Below are 18270 nucleotides of genomic sequence, written 5' to 3'. Positions count from 1 at the left end.
GATGTTATTCAATCTGCATATTGAGCAAACAGTAAAGGAAACAAAAGAAATATTCGGTCTACTAATTAAAATCCACGGAGAAGAAATAAAAACTTTGAGGGTCGCCGATGGCAGTGTAATTTTGTCAGAGACAGCAAAGTACTTGGAAGAGCAGTTGAACGGAATGGACAGTGTCTTGAAAGGAGGATATAAAATGAACATCAACAAAAGCAAAAGGACGATAATGGAATGTAGTTGAATTAAGTTGGTTGATGCTGAGGGAATTAGATTCGGAAATGACACACTTAAAGTAGTACATGAGTTTTACTATTTGGGGAGGAAATTAACTGATGATGGTCGAAGTAGAGAGGATATTGAGTGTAGACTAGCAATGACATAGAAAGCGTTTCTGAAGAAAAGAAATTTGATAACATCGAGTATAGATTTAAGTGTCAGGAAGTCGTTTCTGAAAATATTTGTATGGAGCGTAGCCATGTATGGAAGTGAAACATGGACGATAAATAGTTTGGACAAGAAGAAAATAGAAGCTTTCGAAAACTGGTGCTACAGAAGAATGCTGAAGATTAGTTGGTTAGATCACATAACTAACGAGGTGGTATTGAATGAAATTGGGGAGAAGAGGAGTTTGTGGCACAACTTGACAAGAAGGAGGGATCGGTTGGTAGTATATGTTCTGAGGCATCAAGGGATCACAAACTGAACACTGGAGGGCAGCATGGAGGGTGAAAATCGTAGAGGGAGACCGAGAGTTGAATACACTAAGCAGATTCAGAAAGATGTAGGTTGCAGTAGATACTGGGAGATGAAGAAGCTTGCACAGGATAGAGTCGCATGGAGAGCTGCATCAAACCAGTCTCAGGACTGAAGACAACAACAACAACAACTATGTATTTGTCATGTATTGTCTATGTCTTTCTATGGCCGTATTTACTGCGTCATCGACGGATTTATGTGGTCGGAAAGTAAACTGACGAGGGGTAAGGCCGAACAGCTGGGGCTGCGACTGAAGTCTTTCACACGTCAATCTCCTCTGTAATTCTGCCAGAAAGTTAATGAGGCATATTGGTCTGCATCTCTTAAGGTCAATCGGTCCTTTTCCTCCGCTTTCATTCAGTAAGTTTGCTAGGTATGGTACAATAAATGAAGCAGCTAGTTCTTAGTTTCGGGGTGGATGCCATCAGGGCCCGGGGCCGTTTTGTTCTTCATTTCGTGTATTGTCAGTGCAACCTCAGCTCCAGAGAAGGGTATGGTAATACCTTCTTCTTCGTATTTGTCGTAAAGTAATCTGCGAAGGGCGGTGAGAAGTACGTTGTCTTGAGTGTGGTCATCATCAGGAACCAGTTTGTTGAGGATATACTGTGCTATGCATCTCTAGCCTCTTGTGGTAGTACCGCCTGTTTTCTTCACTGTTGATAATGCTGTAGAAGTCTTTAGACGGTCAGTCTGCAGTTTAAACGGCTCCCCCCAGCTGTTGCTCCGTACGTTTCTCCTAACATATGCTTCCCAGTGGTCATTCCTGGTCTTATGTATTTCGTCTTTGTTTTAGCGTCACGATAATGTTGAAATCTAATTTATCTTTTCTGTGCTGTCTTTGATTTTTGGTAATATAGTCGTATACCGCGAGTGTCTTTTCTCAGGCATGTTAATAGTGCTGACCTTGGTGCCATTTGGTAGGGTTAGTAGCGTGCTGCAGGTATTGCTGTACCTAGTGCTCTCAGTAATACGTCTGTAAGGACGTGATCTCTGTAATCTATGCTTCCTTGGGTGAAACTTGAAGAAAACTCATTAATCCTGTGCCTTGGTTTTCGTCAGTCTGCTTTGCGTAGCAGCAACTTTGGGTGTTGTAATCTGTCTGTGTCTGTGTTTGTTTTAATGTATAAAATGGCTCTGAGCACTATGGGACTTAACATCTGTGGTCATCAGTCCCCTAGAACGTAGAACTACTTAAACCTAACTAACCTAAGGACATCACAAACGTCCATGCCCGAGGCAGGATTCTAACCTGCGACCGTAGCAGTCACGCGGTTCCGGACTGAGAGCCTTAACCGCGAGACCACCGCGGCCGGCTTTTAATGTATATAATTATTGCGTTACGATCAGCGAGTATTCTCTTATCGAGCAAGTACCTGTATTAATGAATCGTTGTTTGCCAAAGGAGTGTCTGTGTTGCTGTCTACTGTACTATTTCCGTGGTAAGTTGGCGGCTGGCCAAGTTTCTTTAAAACGAAAGGATTGCATTCGTTTATATCATCGATTATTGTTAGTCCTCTGGCGTCTGTTGTGTCAGAGTGCCAGAGGGTTGACCTAGCATTTATGTCTGTTAAGATAAGTAGCCGTCTGTCATTTGCAAATCGAGAAATACTTCACCAAAAGGCTCTATATCATATGAGTACTGGTCGTAGATCGATGAGATAATCGAAGATTCTCTGTCTAAAGTTATTTCGATTGTAACCATAAGTCGTGTGCATAATTGCGTTATTTTTGTTCCAGTAATGTTGCTGCTTACTACAATTATTGCAGCCTTGGCCTTGTTCATGCCTGTGATTTACATGTACCGTCTCAGGAGGCCTGGAATTCTTTGATCTCGTGTGTACGGTTTTTGCAGAAACAATATGTCCGCCCATACCTCGTTCAACAGCCTACCAAGCTCTGCAGCCACCGTCGTGCTACCCATACAGTTTAGCTGCAAAACTTTCTCTATCGAAATTTAGTGAAAACAAAGAACTTCGGCCCGCTCTGGGTACAATCGAGGCACACGGGTCCACGCGCCATTACCAGAACCTTAGAGACATGGTCAAGGTTAAGGTATTCATATCTCCGGTCACATGACTTACTTAAACGATTACAGACTTCGGGTTTACCTGTTGGTAGGTTTCCAGATCGTAGAATCATTCTGTCTGTATGTTCAGTCGTGGATAGCACACAGTGTCGCCCAATGAGTGATTCAGTCTTCAAAAATGGTTCAAATGGCTCTGAGCACAATGGGACTCAACTGCTGTGGTCATTAGTCCCCTAGAACTTAGAACTACTTAAACCTAACTAACCTAAGGACGTCACACACATCCATGCTCGAGGCAGGATTCGAACCTGCGAACGTAGCAGTCGCACGGTTCCGGACTGCGCGCCTAGAACCGCGAGACCACCGCGGCCGGCGATTCAGTCTTGTTTCCAGTCTTAGTGCGATTTGAAAAACTCCTTTCTTTCCCAGTCGCCTTAGGCGCAAGTTCTATTCGATGTCATCGTAGCCTGTTTTGTTTCTTACTTCACGGTTTTGTAATTTTGTGTGATGTACTGGCTCGTGGCGTTCGTCTCTTCATATAGTTTGCCGTTTTTGGTAATGTGCTGTTGTGATTTGAAGATTGTTGTGGTTTCTCAATGTGAGCTTTTTGTGCATTCATGTTACATTATTCGATAACCTATCATCTGGCCAAGGAAGAATTAATTTACGTTTATGTTGTTTCTATGAGTCCAGATTTACTGTTGTTATGCCTGTGCCATTATCCTGTTATGGTAGGGCTTGACCGTATCTCGGGCCTGTGTTGTTGTTGTTATATACTTCTGTTAAGTGTGGTGTGTTGTGTTTAACGACTGTCTCATGGTCCAGCTCTTGATGGGCTTGACCGTATCTTGGATGTCTGTTGTCATCTTTATGTACTTCTGTTGTGTGTAGTGTGTAGCGTGTAGCCGTTTGGAGTGTTCTCTCATGGAAAAGTTCGTGTCTGATGTGTCTCGCCACATTTTAGTCCATGCCGCGGTAGGAGTACGCATCGAATGTGTAATCTGTTAACCTAAAATATTTTTCTTGCACAATGTAGCAATTGAAATGGGGACTCATGTGATGAAATAAAGGTTTTTCAGTCGTCTAGGTTCCAAATGACATGGTCACGAGCCCTAAAGAGGCGCAGCAGACGGTGTCATGCTGTAGTAAAGACACTGGCATCGCTCGTCTGCTGCCATAGCCCATTAAAGCCAAATATCCCAACACTGTCTCAACGGATACGTTCGTCGTAAGTGCCACATTGATTTGTGCGATTATTTCAAGCAGTGTTGCTTGCCTGCTAGCACCAGAAGCTACGCAGTCACAGCTTCAGGGCACTACGTTGTCTGTGGTGGAAGGTAGTGCCTAAAATGTCATATTATCGACACAATCTTGACAACGTGGATTTCAAAATCATGAAATATTTTGTGAGACAGTTTGGGTGAGAAGCTGCTACATGAAACAACGCTATCAGCCCATTCTTTTGTCTCTATTGGTACCCTAACCAGGACAGAGTAAAGACCACTCGGTCTGCTGGCCGGAGTGGCCGAGCGGTTCTAGGCGCTTCAAAAATGGTTCAAATGGCTCTGAGCACTATGGGACTTAACATCTGAGGTCATCAGTCGCCTAGAACTTAGAACTAATTAAACCTAACTAACCAAAGGACATTACACACATCCATGCCCGAGGCAGGATTCGAACCTGCGACCGGAGCGGTCGCTCGGTTCCAGACTGTAGCGCCTAGAACCGCACGGCCACTCTAGCCGGTCTAGGCGCTTCAGTCTGAAACCGCGAGACAGCTAGGGCCGCAGGTTCGAATCCTGCCTCGGGCATGGATGTGTGTAATGTCCTTAGGTGAGTTAGGTTTGAGCAGCTCTAACTTCTAGGGGACTGATGACCTCAGATGTTAAGTCCCATAGTGCTCAGAGCGCTTTGAACCAGTTTTTGAACCACTCAGTCTGTGGAGAAGTAACGCTTTGTCTCACTGCAATAGTTTGGAACTATGCACTATGAGATGTACGACTAGCGTTGTAGCCATCAGCTACATATATAACATTACACGTATAACAGCTCTATACCTCTGCGCAACTTACCAGCCACAAACAAGTCACAAATCGGTTCTCTGCGGATCACGACAGCTAACAGAGTATGTGGTAAGCAACCCTGCCACACAGTCACTGGCGAAATTTGCAGCAGCCATATGAAGCTGGTCGACAGTTGTCAATGCAGCATCCTGCTGTCGACAAAAAGAAGGTTGTCCTTACGTGAAGAATATACCTGAAGCAAGCCGCTAACTTGTGTGGCTACTATTTACAGAGTCACTGCATGGCTACTATTTACAGAGTCACTGCACCGGGTGCTGATGGCACACTGTCTGAGGCCCTGTTCGGTGACCTAATGAAATTCTTTGTTGGGTTGGTGGAAACATCAAAATTCACAGAAGATGCAGTATAGAAGAAAACCATATTAAAGCAGAAAGCAAACCACAGACGCTTGATAGAAGGGGTGGATCGGGTTCGCCTTATGATGCGAAGGGAAGAGCACCTGACATAGAGGTAGTAGCTCCAAGGTCTCAGCGTGACCGACCACCGTGAGAGCGATGTGCTGACCACATGCCGCTCTATACAGCATTCAATGATGAATGGTTTGGGATGACACGGCTGTCAGTCGTCAATCCCGTAGCCTTCAAGATCTGATCGCAGGTTTGCAGAGCGTACTAGAGAAACTGTACGTCGCGATAACGGAAGGAATGCATGATTTGCAGTTAAATGAGAGAACTCACAGATTCCGACGCTCGTTGCGGAAAGACTCTCTATCCTATAGTCTTGAAACATAGTGCTGAGAAACTCGGTATCGTGATGAAAAAAAAAGAATGGTTCAAATGGCTCTGAGCACTATGGGACTTTACATCTAAGGTCATCAGTTCCCTAGAACTTAGAACTACTTAAACCTAACTTACCTAAGGACATCACACACGTCCACGCCCGTGGCAGGATTCGAACTTGCGACCGTAGCGGTCGCGCGGTTCCAGACTGAAGTGCCTAAAAGCACTCGGCCACACCGGCCTGGTATCGTGACGAGATATTTGCTATACCTACCAATCTATTTCTCTTTTACGAACGACAGACCCCGTAGATATTATAGGGACGGAATGAAGAATATATTTGATTAATATCCAGTGGCGAATCTTTCATGTATGCTCCTGTATGTTGCTTACCGTTGCAGACATTATCTACTTCGAGGTGTCTGAACAGAAGCTAATGTAAAATCAACACAATATTTGGAGAATTTAACTCTTACATTCACCTCCCAACGGTAAGTACCTCCTTAGTCATACGACGGCTGTTACTTCGCACATCGCTCATTGGTGAAAAAATTGTCATACCATGAATTCGAGTCGATATAGAGGAAGAGTATCTGACGAATGTGTGTAATGCTCTTGAGAGTGTACGAAAATTATACGCAGATTGTTGAGTTGCTCCCTTTTGTATCGTAGCCAATTGCAGACTAAGCAGACCACTGCCGTTATCGACGTAGCCTCGAGAAAATAAGGTCGACGGCCTGTCGATGGCCGAGAGCTAACGTATCGACTGCTAGTGACGTGAGCTCACGTCAGTACGAATGAACAAGGGCACATCCTTTTCAATCAATCACACGCGTTCACACTGAATTCCAAGCTAGAGTCAACCTCCAGAAAGCGAAGTCATAATTGTTTTCAATACTCAGCGTGAAACGAAACAGCCTTTCTTTAACATTTACGAAGTGTTTTGTAAAATATATAGTACATTTAATTAATGATTATATAAACATGAATATGGGGGGAGAGATTTTGTAAAACGATTGTAAACGTATATTATTTATTTCACCGTTATGTACTTATGTATTTAAATCAACAATATGTGTAAAGGCTCGCCTCTTTATGAAGAAGGATACCTTACAATAATAAAAAGAATAGTACTGAGCTAACGAAATTGGGAAAGCGTTTGGCCTGAGAACTGCTAAGTTCTTTCCCTTACCGTACCGTTTCTGGAAAGCGTTTTGTGCGAGGGAAAATACGCAGTATGCTGACTCAGTAGTCATTGACGGTATAGGGTGGGCTTTGTCATTTACGATTCTGGATTGCCTTTTCTTTGGAATGACATCTGTCGCAGTCGGACTGAAACGAAGGTAGCAGCCAGCTAGGAGTGGTTAAGTGAGATCACGTTATGGTGCACTGCCAAGGTTGTCGAAGAAGGGGGTAACTTGTGCTTCTGCAGCAATAAGCTATCTCATGTAAATTGAAACCGTGGAGACAAGAAATAGCCAGAAAAATGTATGGTGTAGAAAGAATTACACCATTCTCCATCAACAATGCTTCCTAAAGGTAGACATCATGGAGTCGTTGATCTGTAAAAAGAATGTGAGATATGAAGGCACTATGGAAGCACTTTAGCGTCATATTCTTAACTGCACTGCATCTTGTAAGGGAAACTACTGACGCTGTTTCGTAATAATACACCTAAAGGAAGCCAGATTTGTGATAAAATAAACTAGGGTGACAGTGCAACTAGATTAACAATCTAACAGTTAATTCTCAGAAGTGTTACCTTCTTATTTCAATTACATCCTATTTACGTTGTTGGTTCAAAAATGGTTCAAATGGCTCTGAGCACTATGGGACTCAATATCTGTGGCCATAAGTCCCCTAGAACTTAGAACTACTTAAACCAAACTAACCTAAGGACATCACACACATCCATGCCCAAGGCAGGATTCGAACCTGCGACCGCAGCAGGCATGCGGTTCCTGACTGAGCGCCTAGAACCGCTACACCACCGCGGCCGGCTACGTTATTGGAATCCTACCTAATTGTTATTATTTGGTAAATGGAAATGTAATTGCTTTTAATTAAATGTTTCTGTGGTTAATATATGCAGTATTGCCGGGATACAGTAATTCGATGGGTCGCATTCGGGAAGGACTTACTTAAATTCACTGCCTTAATTTCTCAAGAGTAAAATAAATTCAGTCCGATTTCAAAAAAATAACTCAGTTTTTCTTTGCAAGTATCATAATGGAATGATTGACAAGGAAGTTGCTGAAGAAGATTTTTGCTTCATCCTGTACTGAAAGCAAAAATTACGTTTATGTGAAAATAAATTCATTAACAATTCTCAGTGTGATGAACGGAATTACTTCTAAATCTCGTCTCATCGAGACTGGCGATCTGTGTTAGAAAGCCGAAGAGGAAAGTTCCCAAGATGACTCAGTGCATGGCTCATTGGTAAATACTGAGACTGGGTTTTTGTGGGACATGTTACTTAGCAAAAGGATAATTATAGGTAAGAAGTGCAACGAAGTGTAAAATCGTGCTGCCCTTATTTGGACTTCCTCGATTTCATTCCTGTATGTTAAGGATCCCACACCGCCCAGTACTACTCTGGAAGAGGAGGGACAAGCTTAGTTTAGGCAGCCTCTTTAGTAACTATGTTGCACCTATGATTGTTCTGCCTGTAAAATGCAGTCTTTGGTTTGCCTTCCCAGAAACATCTGTGTGACCGTTGAAACTTTATTTGTTCGTAATTTTAATTCTTAGGTATTTGGTTGAATTGCCAGGCTTTAGATTTGTGTGATTTTTCATGTAACTTCAACGGTTTCTTTTAATAGCCACGTGAAAGACCTCACACTTTCTATTATATAGAATTAACTGCCAATTTCCGTCAGTTACTACGAACTGAGAATTTTCTGACAGGAAACCAGGAATCCAGTCGCACAGCTAAGACGATACTCCTTAGCCACGCAATTTCAGTAGAAGTCTCATGTGAGGAACGGTGTCAAAAGTCTTCTGGGAATATAGAAATATGTCATCAATTTAAGATTCCCTGCCGACACCACTTATTACTTCGTATCAATAAAGAGGAAGTTGTGTTTAACACGAACGAAATAATTTGAAACCATGTTGATTTTGTGCCAAAAGATAACTTTCCTCGAGATTCTTCGTGTTGTTCGAATACAGCATACGTTTCAAAATTTTACTGCAAATCGACGTTAGTCATATATGTCTGCAATTCAGCAAATTAATTCTATTTTCTTTTCTCAATTTTGGTATGATCTGTGAAACTTTCCAGTTTTTAGGTAAGGATCTTCCGCCGCGGACGGTTGGGTTTGATTGCAGAGTATTATAATGGGCCTCCATCAGCTGTTTAAAATCATTTAAGTTGATGCGCTTTCTTAGAGTAGCAACTAAGTTTCTGAGCATTTGTTAATACGCTGGAGAACACCATTTCAAAATAGAAAATAAAATAATCGTCTGTTATATCCATTTGTGGTAGTCGTTGTATTCAGGAAAATTCTTGTTCTTAGGCTGTTCTCATAGCAAATGAGACTACACAGTCACAAGGGCGTTTCTGCCAATGCCAAAAACAAAGCCTTTTCACAATGTACATCCACGGCTGTAAAATCTAGAAGTAAACGCATAGCGAAGAGCGTATGACGAAAACTCTTGGCGTAACATTTAATTCTTCATTTGTGTGGCCATAATGTCCGTAACTCCTTTACATTTCCTGAAGGTATTTTCTTTCCGTCGTTGCAACTACAAGAAAATGCGTGTTTTCCAGTGATTTCCATTCCGCTTCTCGTGTACGTCAGGAAACGCCGTCTGCTAGTGCATCTTTGTCGTTTTTCTTCGTTTGACACTGATACTTGTCGTCTAATGTTTAGTTGCTCTTCAGAACTAAGCATTTCTTACATTTTACACAACACACATTTTTGTACATCACTGTTTTCTGTTTATTTTTATACTCCTACGTATGTATTGTGGCTTGTGTTTTAGAAAAAAAGCGCGCTTTGTACAGCGTAAGAAATGCATAGTTCTACAGAGCAACTAAAAATTAGACTACAGGTATCAGTGTCTAATGAAGAAAAACACCAAAGATGTGCCAGCAGACGCCATTTCCCAATGTAGGCTTCATACCAGGTGGAAATCACTACCTGTAATTATGCTTTGCCTCAATGAAGCGAAACGTGTCTGGTAAACAAACCAGGCATTTTCTTGTAGTTCGAACGACAGAAGGAAAATACCTTCAGTACAATGTAACATACTTTATCATTTTGACACACGTCAAGTACGACGGAGATGGTATTTATAACCAACTGCATAAAATTAATTTACATATTTAAGTTCCAGTAATTACAAAAAGAGGAAAAGTATAAACGAAGTGCACTACTGATATTTAAAAAGTAAGCAAATCGTACTTGCGATGGTAAAAAACTAAAATTACATCAGAATAACACCAAACGCGTCCAAAGTATTTTATTCGGAAGAGTCTGCTTTACTAAACTGCATTTTTCAAACATGTGACTAAATTTTGCATAAAGTCATAAAGGTTTTAACAATTAGGCAGTCATATGTTAACTAGTGAATAATTTCTGGTTACATCACGGAACAAAATTATAAATCGTAAGTTAACGCGCTTTCTTTGTACGAAAGATTAGTAAATAGAAAACAATTTATATGTTTTTGCCAAGCTAATGTTCTTAGAAATTGTCTTCTTGATCAAGATCGGTAGCAAGACGACTGCCTAAGATACAGGTGATAGTGAATGTTACGACTGCAAGTATGGTGAGCTCAAATCAATATTGATGAACATTATCTGAATCATGATAAACTGGAATACATATTCACGCTGAGTTCCTTGTCAGAAATGTTGTCCAGATGCTGGGTGACCGTTTTCTTTGAGAATCGGTGCGCTGAAGGTAAAGATCCTTCCTATGCCAGGTGCTTTCCGTGACCCCTTGAGAAGCAACACCGGATATCGGAAAAGTATTGAAACTGTCACTGCGAATGTACGAACCTGTATCCAGATTGCTGAAGTGAGTAGATATTATGTCGCTAACACATTTTGTCTTCCCAGCAACACCTCTATAGCCATGTGTGCGAGCTCTAATGTGGGACCCGCTTCTGTTCATGAGTCTTATAATACAGAAAACGTGGCTCATCGCTTTAGACTTACTGTTTTCAGCCAACAATAGTCTAGATTTAATTTTTCCAGTCTCTTCCGTAAATTCATGATCGTTATCTACTTACAGTATAACTCGTATGCTGTTTGAAGTTTCAGACGCTGTAGCATCCTCTAACTATTGTACTAGGCAGAAGATTAGTTTACCTAGGATGCCAGGCTGTCCGTATTATAAATTATCTGTTTGCCTCCATGCCCTGTCGTAATCAACGTCAAAATTTGTAGACAGTTCACAGAAATTTGGACGTCTCTCACAAAGGCGTTCCACATTTGTGGAGCCCTTCTTTTATGTTTAGGGTAGCGAGCGAATATGTATAACTTACATTGTGTCCCAAACTTTTAGAGTAAAAGTTGCAGAGGCTGTAGAGAATCGCAAAGTGAGTTCTCTGAGATACGGCACCAATGACTGGAAATGAACATTTCAGAGTGCAATGGATTGTTTGTGTGGTACATATTTACATAAACTGCTTATGTTTCCTAAAACCAACTGACTGCCATATCATATTTCCATTCTCTAACTTGGAACGCCAGCAAGCAGTCTTTGTGCGGTTAGTGACAGTTAGTGACTGATTGTGTAAACTAGACAGCGTGCTATCATGAATTTATTTTATGGTGAGGCAGGCCGTAACACCATACAACAGAATGTATATACAGGGTGTTACAAAAAGGTACGGTCAAATTTTCAGGAAACATTCCTCACACACAAATAAAGAAAAGATGTAATGTGGACATGTGTCCGGAAACGCTTAATTTCCATATTAGAGCTCATTTTAGTTTCGTCATTTTGTACTGTACTTTCTTGATTCACCGCCCGTTGGCCCAATTGAAGGAAGGTAATGTTGACTTTGGTGCTTGTGTTGACATGCGACTCATTGCTCTACAGTACTAGCATCAAGCACATCTATACTTAACATCAACAGGTTAGTGTTCATCACGAACGTGGTTTTGCAGTCAGTGCAATGTTTACAAATGCGGAGTTGGCAGATGCCCATTTGATGTATGGATTAGCAAGGGGCAATAGCCGTGGCGCGGTACGTTTGTATCGAGACAGATTTCCAGAACGAAGGTGTCCCGATAGGAAGACGTTCGGAGCAATTGATCGGCGTCTTAGGGAGCACGGAACATTCGAACCTATGACTCGCGGCTGGGTAAGACCTAGAACGACGAGGACACCTGCAATGGACTAGGCAATTCTTGGTGCAGTTGACGATAACCCTAATGTCAGCGTCAGAGAAGTTGCTGCTGCACAAGGTAAGGTTGACCACGTCACTGTATGGAGAGTGCTACGGGAGAACCAGTTGTTTCCGTGCCATGTACAGCGTGTGCAGGCACTATCAGCAGCTGATTGGCCTCCACGGGTACACTTCAGCGAATGGTTCATCCAACATTGTGTCAATCCTCATTTCAGTGCAAATGTTCTCTTTACGGATGAGGCTTTATTCCAACGTGATCAAATTGTAAATTTTCACAATCAACATGTGTGGGCTGATCAGATTCCGCATGCAATTGTGCAATCACGTCATCAACACAGATTTTCTGTGAACATTTGGGCAGGCATTGTTGGTGATGTCTTGATTGGGCCCCATGTTCTTCCACCTACGCTCAATGGAGCACGTTATGATGATTTCATACGGGATACTCTGCCTGTGCTGGTAGAACATGTACCTTTACAAGTACGACTCAGCATGTGGTTTACGCACGATGGAGCTCCTGCACATTTCAGTCGAAGTGTTCGTACGCTTCTCAACAACAGATTCGGTGACCGATGGATTGGTAGAGGCGGACCAATTCCATGGCCTCCACGCTCTCCTTACCTCAAACCTCTCGACTTTCATTTATGGGGACATTTGAAACCTCTTGTCTACGCAACCCTGGTACGAAATGTAGAGCCCCTTCGTGCTCATATTGTGGACGGCTGTGATGCAATACGCCATTTTCCTGGGCTGCATCAGCGCCACAGGGATTCCATGCGACGGAGGGTGGATGCATGTATCCTCGGTAACGGAGGACATTTTGAACATTTCCTGTAACAAAAGTGTTAGAAGTCACACTGGTACGTTCTGTTGCTGTTTGTTTCCATTCCATGACTAATGTGATTTGAAGAGAAGTAATAATATGAGCTCTAACATGGAACGTAAGCGTTTCTGGACACATGTCCACATAACATACTTTCTTTCTTTGTGTGTGAGGAATGTTTCCCGAAAGTTTGGCCGTACCTTTTTGTAACACCCCGTATAGAAAGGAATGTGTGTGATGTCCTTAGATTAGTTAGGTTTAAGTAGTTCTACGTTCTAGAGGACTAATGACCTTAGAAGTTATGTCCAATAGTGCTCAGAGCCATTTGAACCATTTTTTGAGAAACCAGTTTGTTGATATCGTCACTGTAGGATGCTTCACTCTGTTAACGGAGATATTACCTCACCTCTGCTTCCACAACTTCATCACTATCAAAGTCTAGTCTTAGAAGCAACCCTTTACTTCCTAGAAAACAGAAGAAAATCGGGTGGGGCGAAGTGAGGACTGTATGGATGGTGATCAACGACAGTGAACGCAAGATGTCAGTTTTTGGCAGATGTCGAACCACTCGTGTGTGGGATGGCGTTGTCATGCTGAAGGAGAAGGGCTACATGTGTGAACGAACTCTTCGAATTCCTGTTTTCAGTTTTCTGTGGGTCTATCTCACTGACGTAATTACATTACACACCGGTACATTACACGCTAACTACAATTCGGAACGCTCCAGCGGCACTGGGTTCCAACTTGTGTCAGCGAAGCAGAAACGTCGACCAAGTAATATGCATGACGTCAAAAGATACGAAGAACAGAATATAAATTTCGGAGGTATTTCGTTCCAGCACACCCTCGTATTATGCACAGCCGTAATGGCTGCCATGACATTCGTGGTCGCCACCACTAACGGCTGTAATGAGCTTAAGTTGTTTCATAAAAGTTAAGTTGTGTTTGAAACCCTAGTAGTAACTGAAAATAAACTGGTTAGTAGGATCTTTGTACAAATGACACAAGTGAAATTTCGAATTTACGGCACAGTTTTATGCGCCATTGTAGTGCAGGCAGTTAAATTTTTTCTCATTGAACCACTGACACGAGGTGAAGTTGTTACTGTTGGGTGTAAGATCTATTTGGCAATAAGAAAACCGAAATACTGAATTCTGCTTGTTATTTTACTATGTAAAAGTCTTCACTTTTATATAAAATACTATTTATATAACTTTGAGCCTAAAAATTGGGAACATTGTGTAATTCTGTTCTTTAATATCTCCGCTTGTGTTATGGTTGGAATAGCAAGGAAAGTCACTAAAAGTTTTGTGCAGGAACATAGATTGGCTTAAGTACAAATGCGGCAACCATCAGTATTGCCACCATAGACTCTTTCAAATGAGAATGTCATTTTGGCTTGAGAACCTGTCAGCCTCTGCTTTTAGGTCTCAGATCCACCACTGCCTGCCCTGATCGGACATTGTCTGTCACGTCGTTGTTATGATTTTCCACAGCCATACATAATAGTTAAATGTGTTTGAAAATGAGTGGTTTTTTTATATAAATTCATAGTGTAGCAGGTCGCGGTTTAGTGACACTAGGCATTGAGCGCCAGTGACAGAGGGGAGCACAGAGAGTGGGAGGCGTGTGTGAAACATTGGTGGTTCCACTAACAGTCGTTTATTGAGACATAAGACACTTTCAACTAACCGAGTAATACAACGTGTTTTAGCTCGCTCAATTCCTCGCGGCTGCGGAGCGGGGGAGTCGTAGCGTGCAGATTGAAGTGACCGCTGCTGATCGGCGAAGGCTCGTGTTGCAGCGGCAAGCCAGGCGTCGAACTCTTCCCTCTGTACCGTGACCGTGACCCATTTACTGTGGCGTCGGCGTGGTCTTCTCCATGTGAATTCGCTCGTTCCGTTATTGACAAGCGGCTACGGCATGGCACGGAGTGCTCCGTACCGAAATCGAACCAGCAACACTGAATTTCAGCGTCTTTTACATCTACATCTACATTTATACTCCGCAAGCCACCCAACGGTGTGCGGTGGAGGGCACTTTACGTGCCACTGTCATTACCTCGCTTTCCTGTTCCAGTCGTGTATGGTTCGCGGGAAGAAGGACTGCCGGAAAGCCTCCATGCACGCTCGACTCTGTCTAATTTTACATTCGTGATCTCCTCGCTTACCAAATAACCCTGTGACGAAACGCGCCGCTCTTCTTTGGATCTTCTCTATCTCCTCCGTCAACCCGATCTGGTACGGATCCTACACTGACGAGTTATACTCAAGTATAGGTCGAACGAGTGTTTTGTAAGCTACCTCCTTTGTTGATGGACTACATTTTCTAAGGACTCTCCCAATGAATCTGAACGTGGCACCCGCCTTACGAACAATTAATTATATATGATCGTCCCGCACGCATACTCCCAGATATTTTACAAGTAACTGCTACCAGTGTTTGTTCCGTTATCATATAATCATACAATAAAGGATCCTTCTTTCTACGTATTCGCAATACATTACATTTGTCTATGTTAAGTATCAGTTGCCACTCCCTGCACCAAGTGCCTATCCGCTGCAGATCTTCCTGCATTTCGCTGCAATTTTCTAATGCTGCAACTTCTCTGTATACTACAGCATAATCTGCGAAAAGTCGCATGGAACTTCTGGCGGAGTTCATCAGCCTCTACGTTCACAGGTGACCTTTTCGTGAGTCCGTAGTCCCTTCGTCCTCACCAGCCATTTGGGTAAGTATTACACCAACTACTTTCTGGTAACAAATGGGATGGCATCTTCTGCGTTGACCTATTGGCGCGGTACCTACATCACCCTCTGTCGAGCAGCGTAGCGGCTCCGTTGTATGACGTCCGCTGACTAAGCAACGGTTCCTCCTCCCAGGCGATGTTTCTTCGTGTCTTCTTTCTCCCCTCGAAGAACCTCCTCAAAAGACGACATCACGCCCGTGTGTCGGAGGTATTTATTCGGTGTTTTGCAAATGTCACGAAGTTTCTAGGGCGGCGATTGACTCTTCGATCGTTGATCTATGCTTCTCACGTTAGGAGAAACATGACCAATGTCGACACACGTGACGGCTTTCCATTGTTTTACCTCTATGCGGGCGTGGTCGGGCAGTGTCTTGTCGTCTGCCTCCACGTCGCCAGATACGTCTCGCATGTGAGTTCAGTATGCTTACAGTTCCTGGAGCATTGACCACTGGTGTGCGGACAGGGCTGGTCATTGGTCTCTTTGATAGCATTGCCCGTCTGCTTGGTCTTTGATCTGCCGAAGTGCTTACTGCTGCTGCGCAGACTCCTCTGGTCATGGGACTTCTCACGTTGGGAAAAAACGTGACACATGTCACATACGTTCCGGCTTTTCTTGTTCTACAGCTGCCGCTTCCGAATATTGTGGCTTAACGTGCAAAGCCTTTAAAATGTTTTCACTTAACTTATAATAACTCTTCCGATGTTTTTCTGCTTTGAACAACCAGAAATAACTCATATTTATCACAGATAATTTATATACACCGTAGAAGAGTGAGCTGATTGCCTACTTTTGAGAGGTAATGAAAGTAGGAGTCCTTTCGGATCCTGGGTTCCGATCCTACTATGTCGGTATGATGGGTCGTGGAGTGGGGGGGAACATACAGGTCTGCGCGCTGAGTGCTAATGATAAAACATTAACTGAACAAGAATTAATTTCATAAACATTTACAATAGCTCATTCGTGTCTCTGTTGACACCCAGGCCAGCGGCGGTGCAGCGCATGGCCTCAGAAATTGCCGATGTTGTCTCAGCAGTTTTTGGCAGACGTCTCCTCGCGTCATCCGGTTCACGTAACCACAGTTTCGGGCGGGCGGCAAAGTGCACTGGCGTTTGGCTTAGGCCATCAAACGGGCCTCGCAGCCCACGATGGAGACTGCGTTTTTACCAGACGTCAAAGGGGTGCGCTCGCCTAATTTGTACGCAGCTCTGCGTGGTACAGAGATGAGCAACAGCATAGCTCTCCCACCAAGATAGGTCAGGAAAGTACATGACTGATTACAGTTATAATTGGAGGGCAGCAGCATTTAACGTGCCTGCGAAGGATGGACAGTGCATCAAACACTATCAGTTCGGCTCAGAAAATCGGAGATAGAAGTCACCTAGGTTTTTCGTCAGTGGTTACCAGATCTCCGGTTCAGAGTTACTGCGTAAACAGACCAGACAGGTAGCAGTCCCGAAGGCGGAAGTCATCTAGGCAAATGGTAGGACCGTCAAACGCTCAGCCTCGTACCTAGTGTACTGTGACGTAAGAATGGAAGGCAACACTTAGAATCCTGAGCATTTATTACTGCTCGTCTTAGGGAAAAATGTGTGTGACCAACGACAAACACAAAAAAGTAAAATAATGGTAATAGACTGTGGTTGAAATAAATCAGGCGATGCTAACGGAGTTTAATTTGGAATTTAGGCATTACAGGTAGTAAATAGTTTCCGGTATTTTACCGCTAAAATAACTAACAATAGCTGAAATATAGAGGACACAAAATACAGCATTCTGTAGAAGCATGACGTGTAGTGACCGACATGCGCTATAGAGGGGTGGAAGAGCTATTCATCGAGCGGTCAGTATGGTGCTTGGTTCTTACACCTGGGCATTTCTGGTTCAATGGGTTTGCAAGGTCTGTAGGCGTCCGTCGGAGGTTCGTTCAGTGGCTGCAGCAAAACGACAGCTTACATGTAAGCTCTTTATTGTTCCAACAAGATTAAACTGCTGCAGGTGTATTTCCTCGTACAGTGGCGCACCATGGCCTCGATCCACCACCACAGCTTGGAGGAACTACTGAGTCATATAACATAATGGAATTTCATTGTTACGGAAAATGTATCACTAGATGTTCACACTTTATCACTTCCATAATATACTTCATTATGAATTTCAAAACCTGAATCACAGCCAGCCGCTGTGGCCGAGCAGTTCCAGAATCTTCAGTCCGGAACTGCGCTGCTGCTACGGTTGCAGGTTCGAATCCTGCCTCGGGCATGGATGTGTGTGACGCCCTTAGGTTAGTTAGGCTTAAGTAGTTCTAAGTCTAGGGGACTGATGACCTTAGATGTTAAGTCCCAGCAAGAGATTTACGCTTAGACACTGGGTAGAAAGAAAGGGTATACCAGCAGTGAAAATTGTAAAACTGAATAAGTATTGCAAACAGATAGCAACTTTAGGGTTGCCACATGCATGATATGCACAGTCCATACATAATGCTCAGGGTTAAAAAGTATCCTTACTTCATGTCAGAATAACGTTCTTTCTCACAGTTTAATCTTACTGAACAAATGATTATAGAATTATGAAACCATCATTGTCATCATATGATCAGATCTCTCAAACCAACGGACAACAATTTTCAAAAGTCCAATTTAAGTTAACAGGATCCCACAAACAGAATAACTATCTAAAAGCTGCGTATGCACCCAGTCAGAATCTAAAATTCAACTTAATAAATGTATACTCCAACATGTGTCACAATTAC

The sequence above is a fragment of the Schistocerca gregaria genome, chromosome X, assembly GCF_023897955.1.
Source record: "Schistocerca gregaria isolate iqSchGreg1 chromosome X, iqSchGreg1.2, whole genome shotgun sequence".
Classification (NCBI taxonomy): Eukaryota; Metazoa; Arthropoda; class Insecta; order Orthoptera; family Acrididae; genus Schistocerca; species Schistocerca gregaria.
This window is presented reverse-complemented; position numbering follows the sequence as displayed.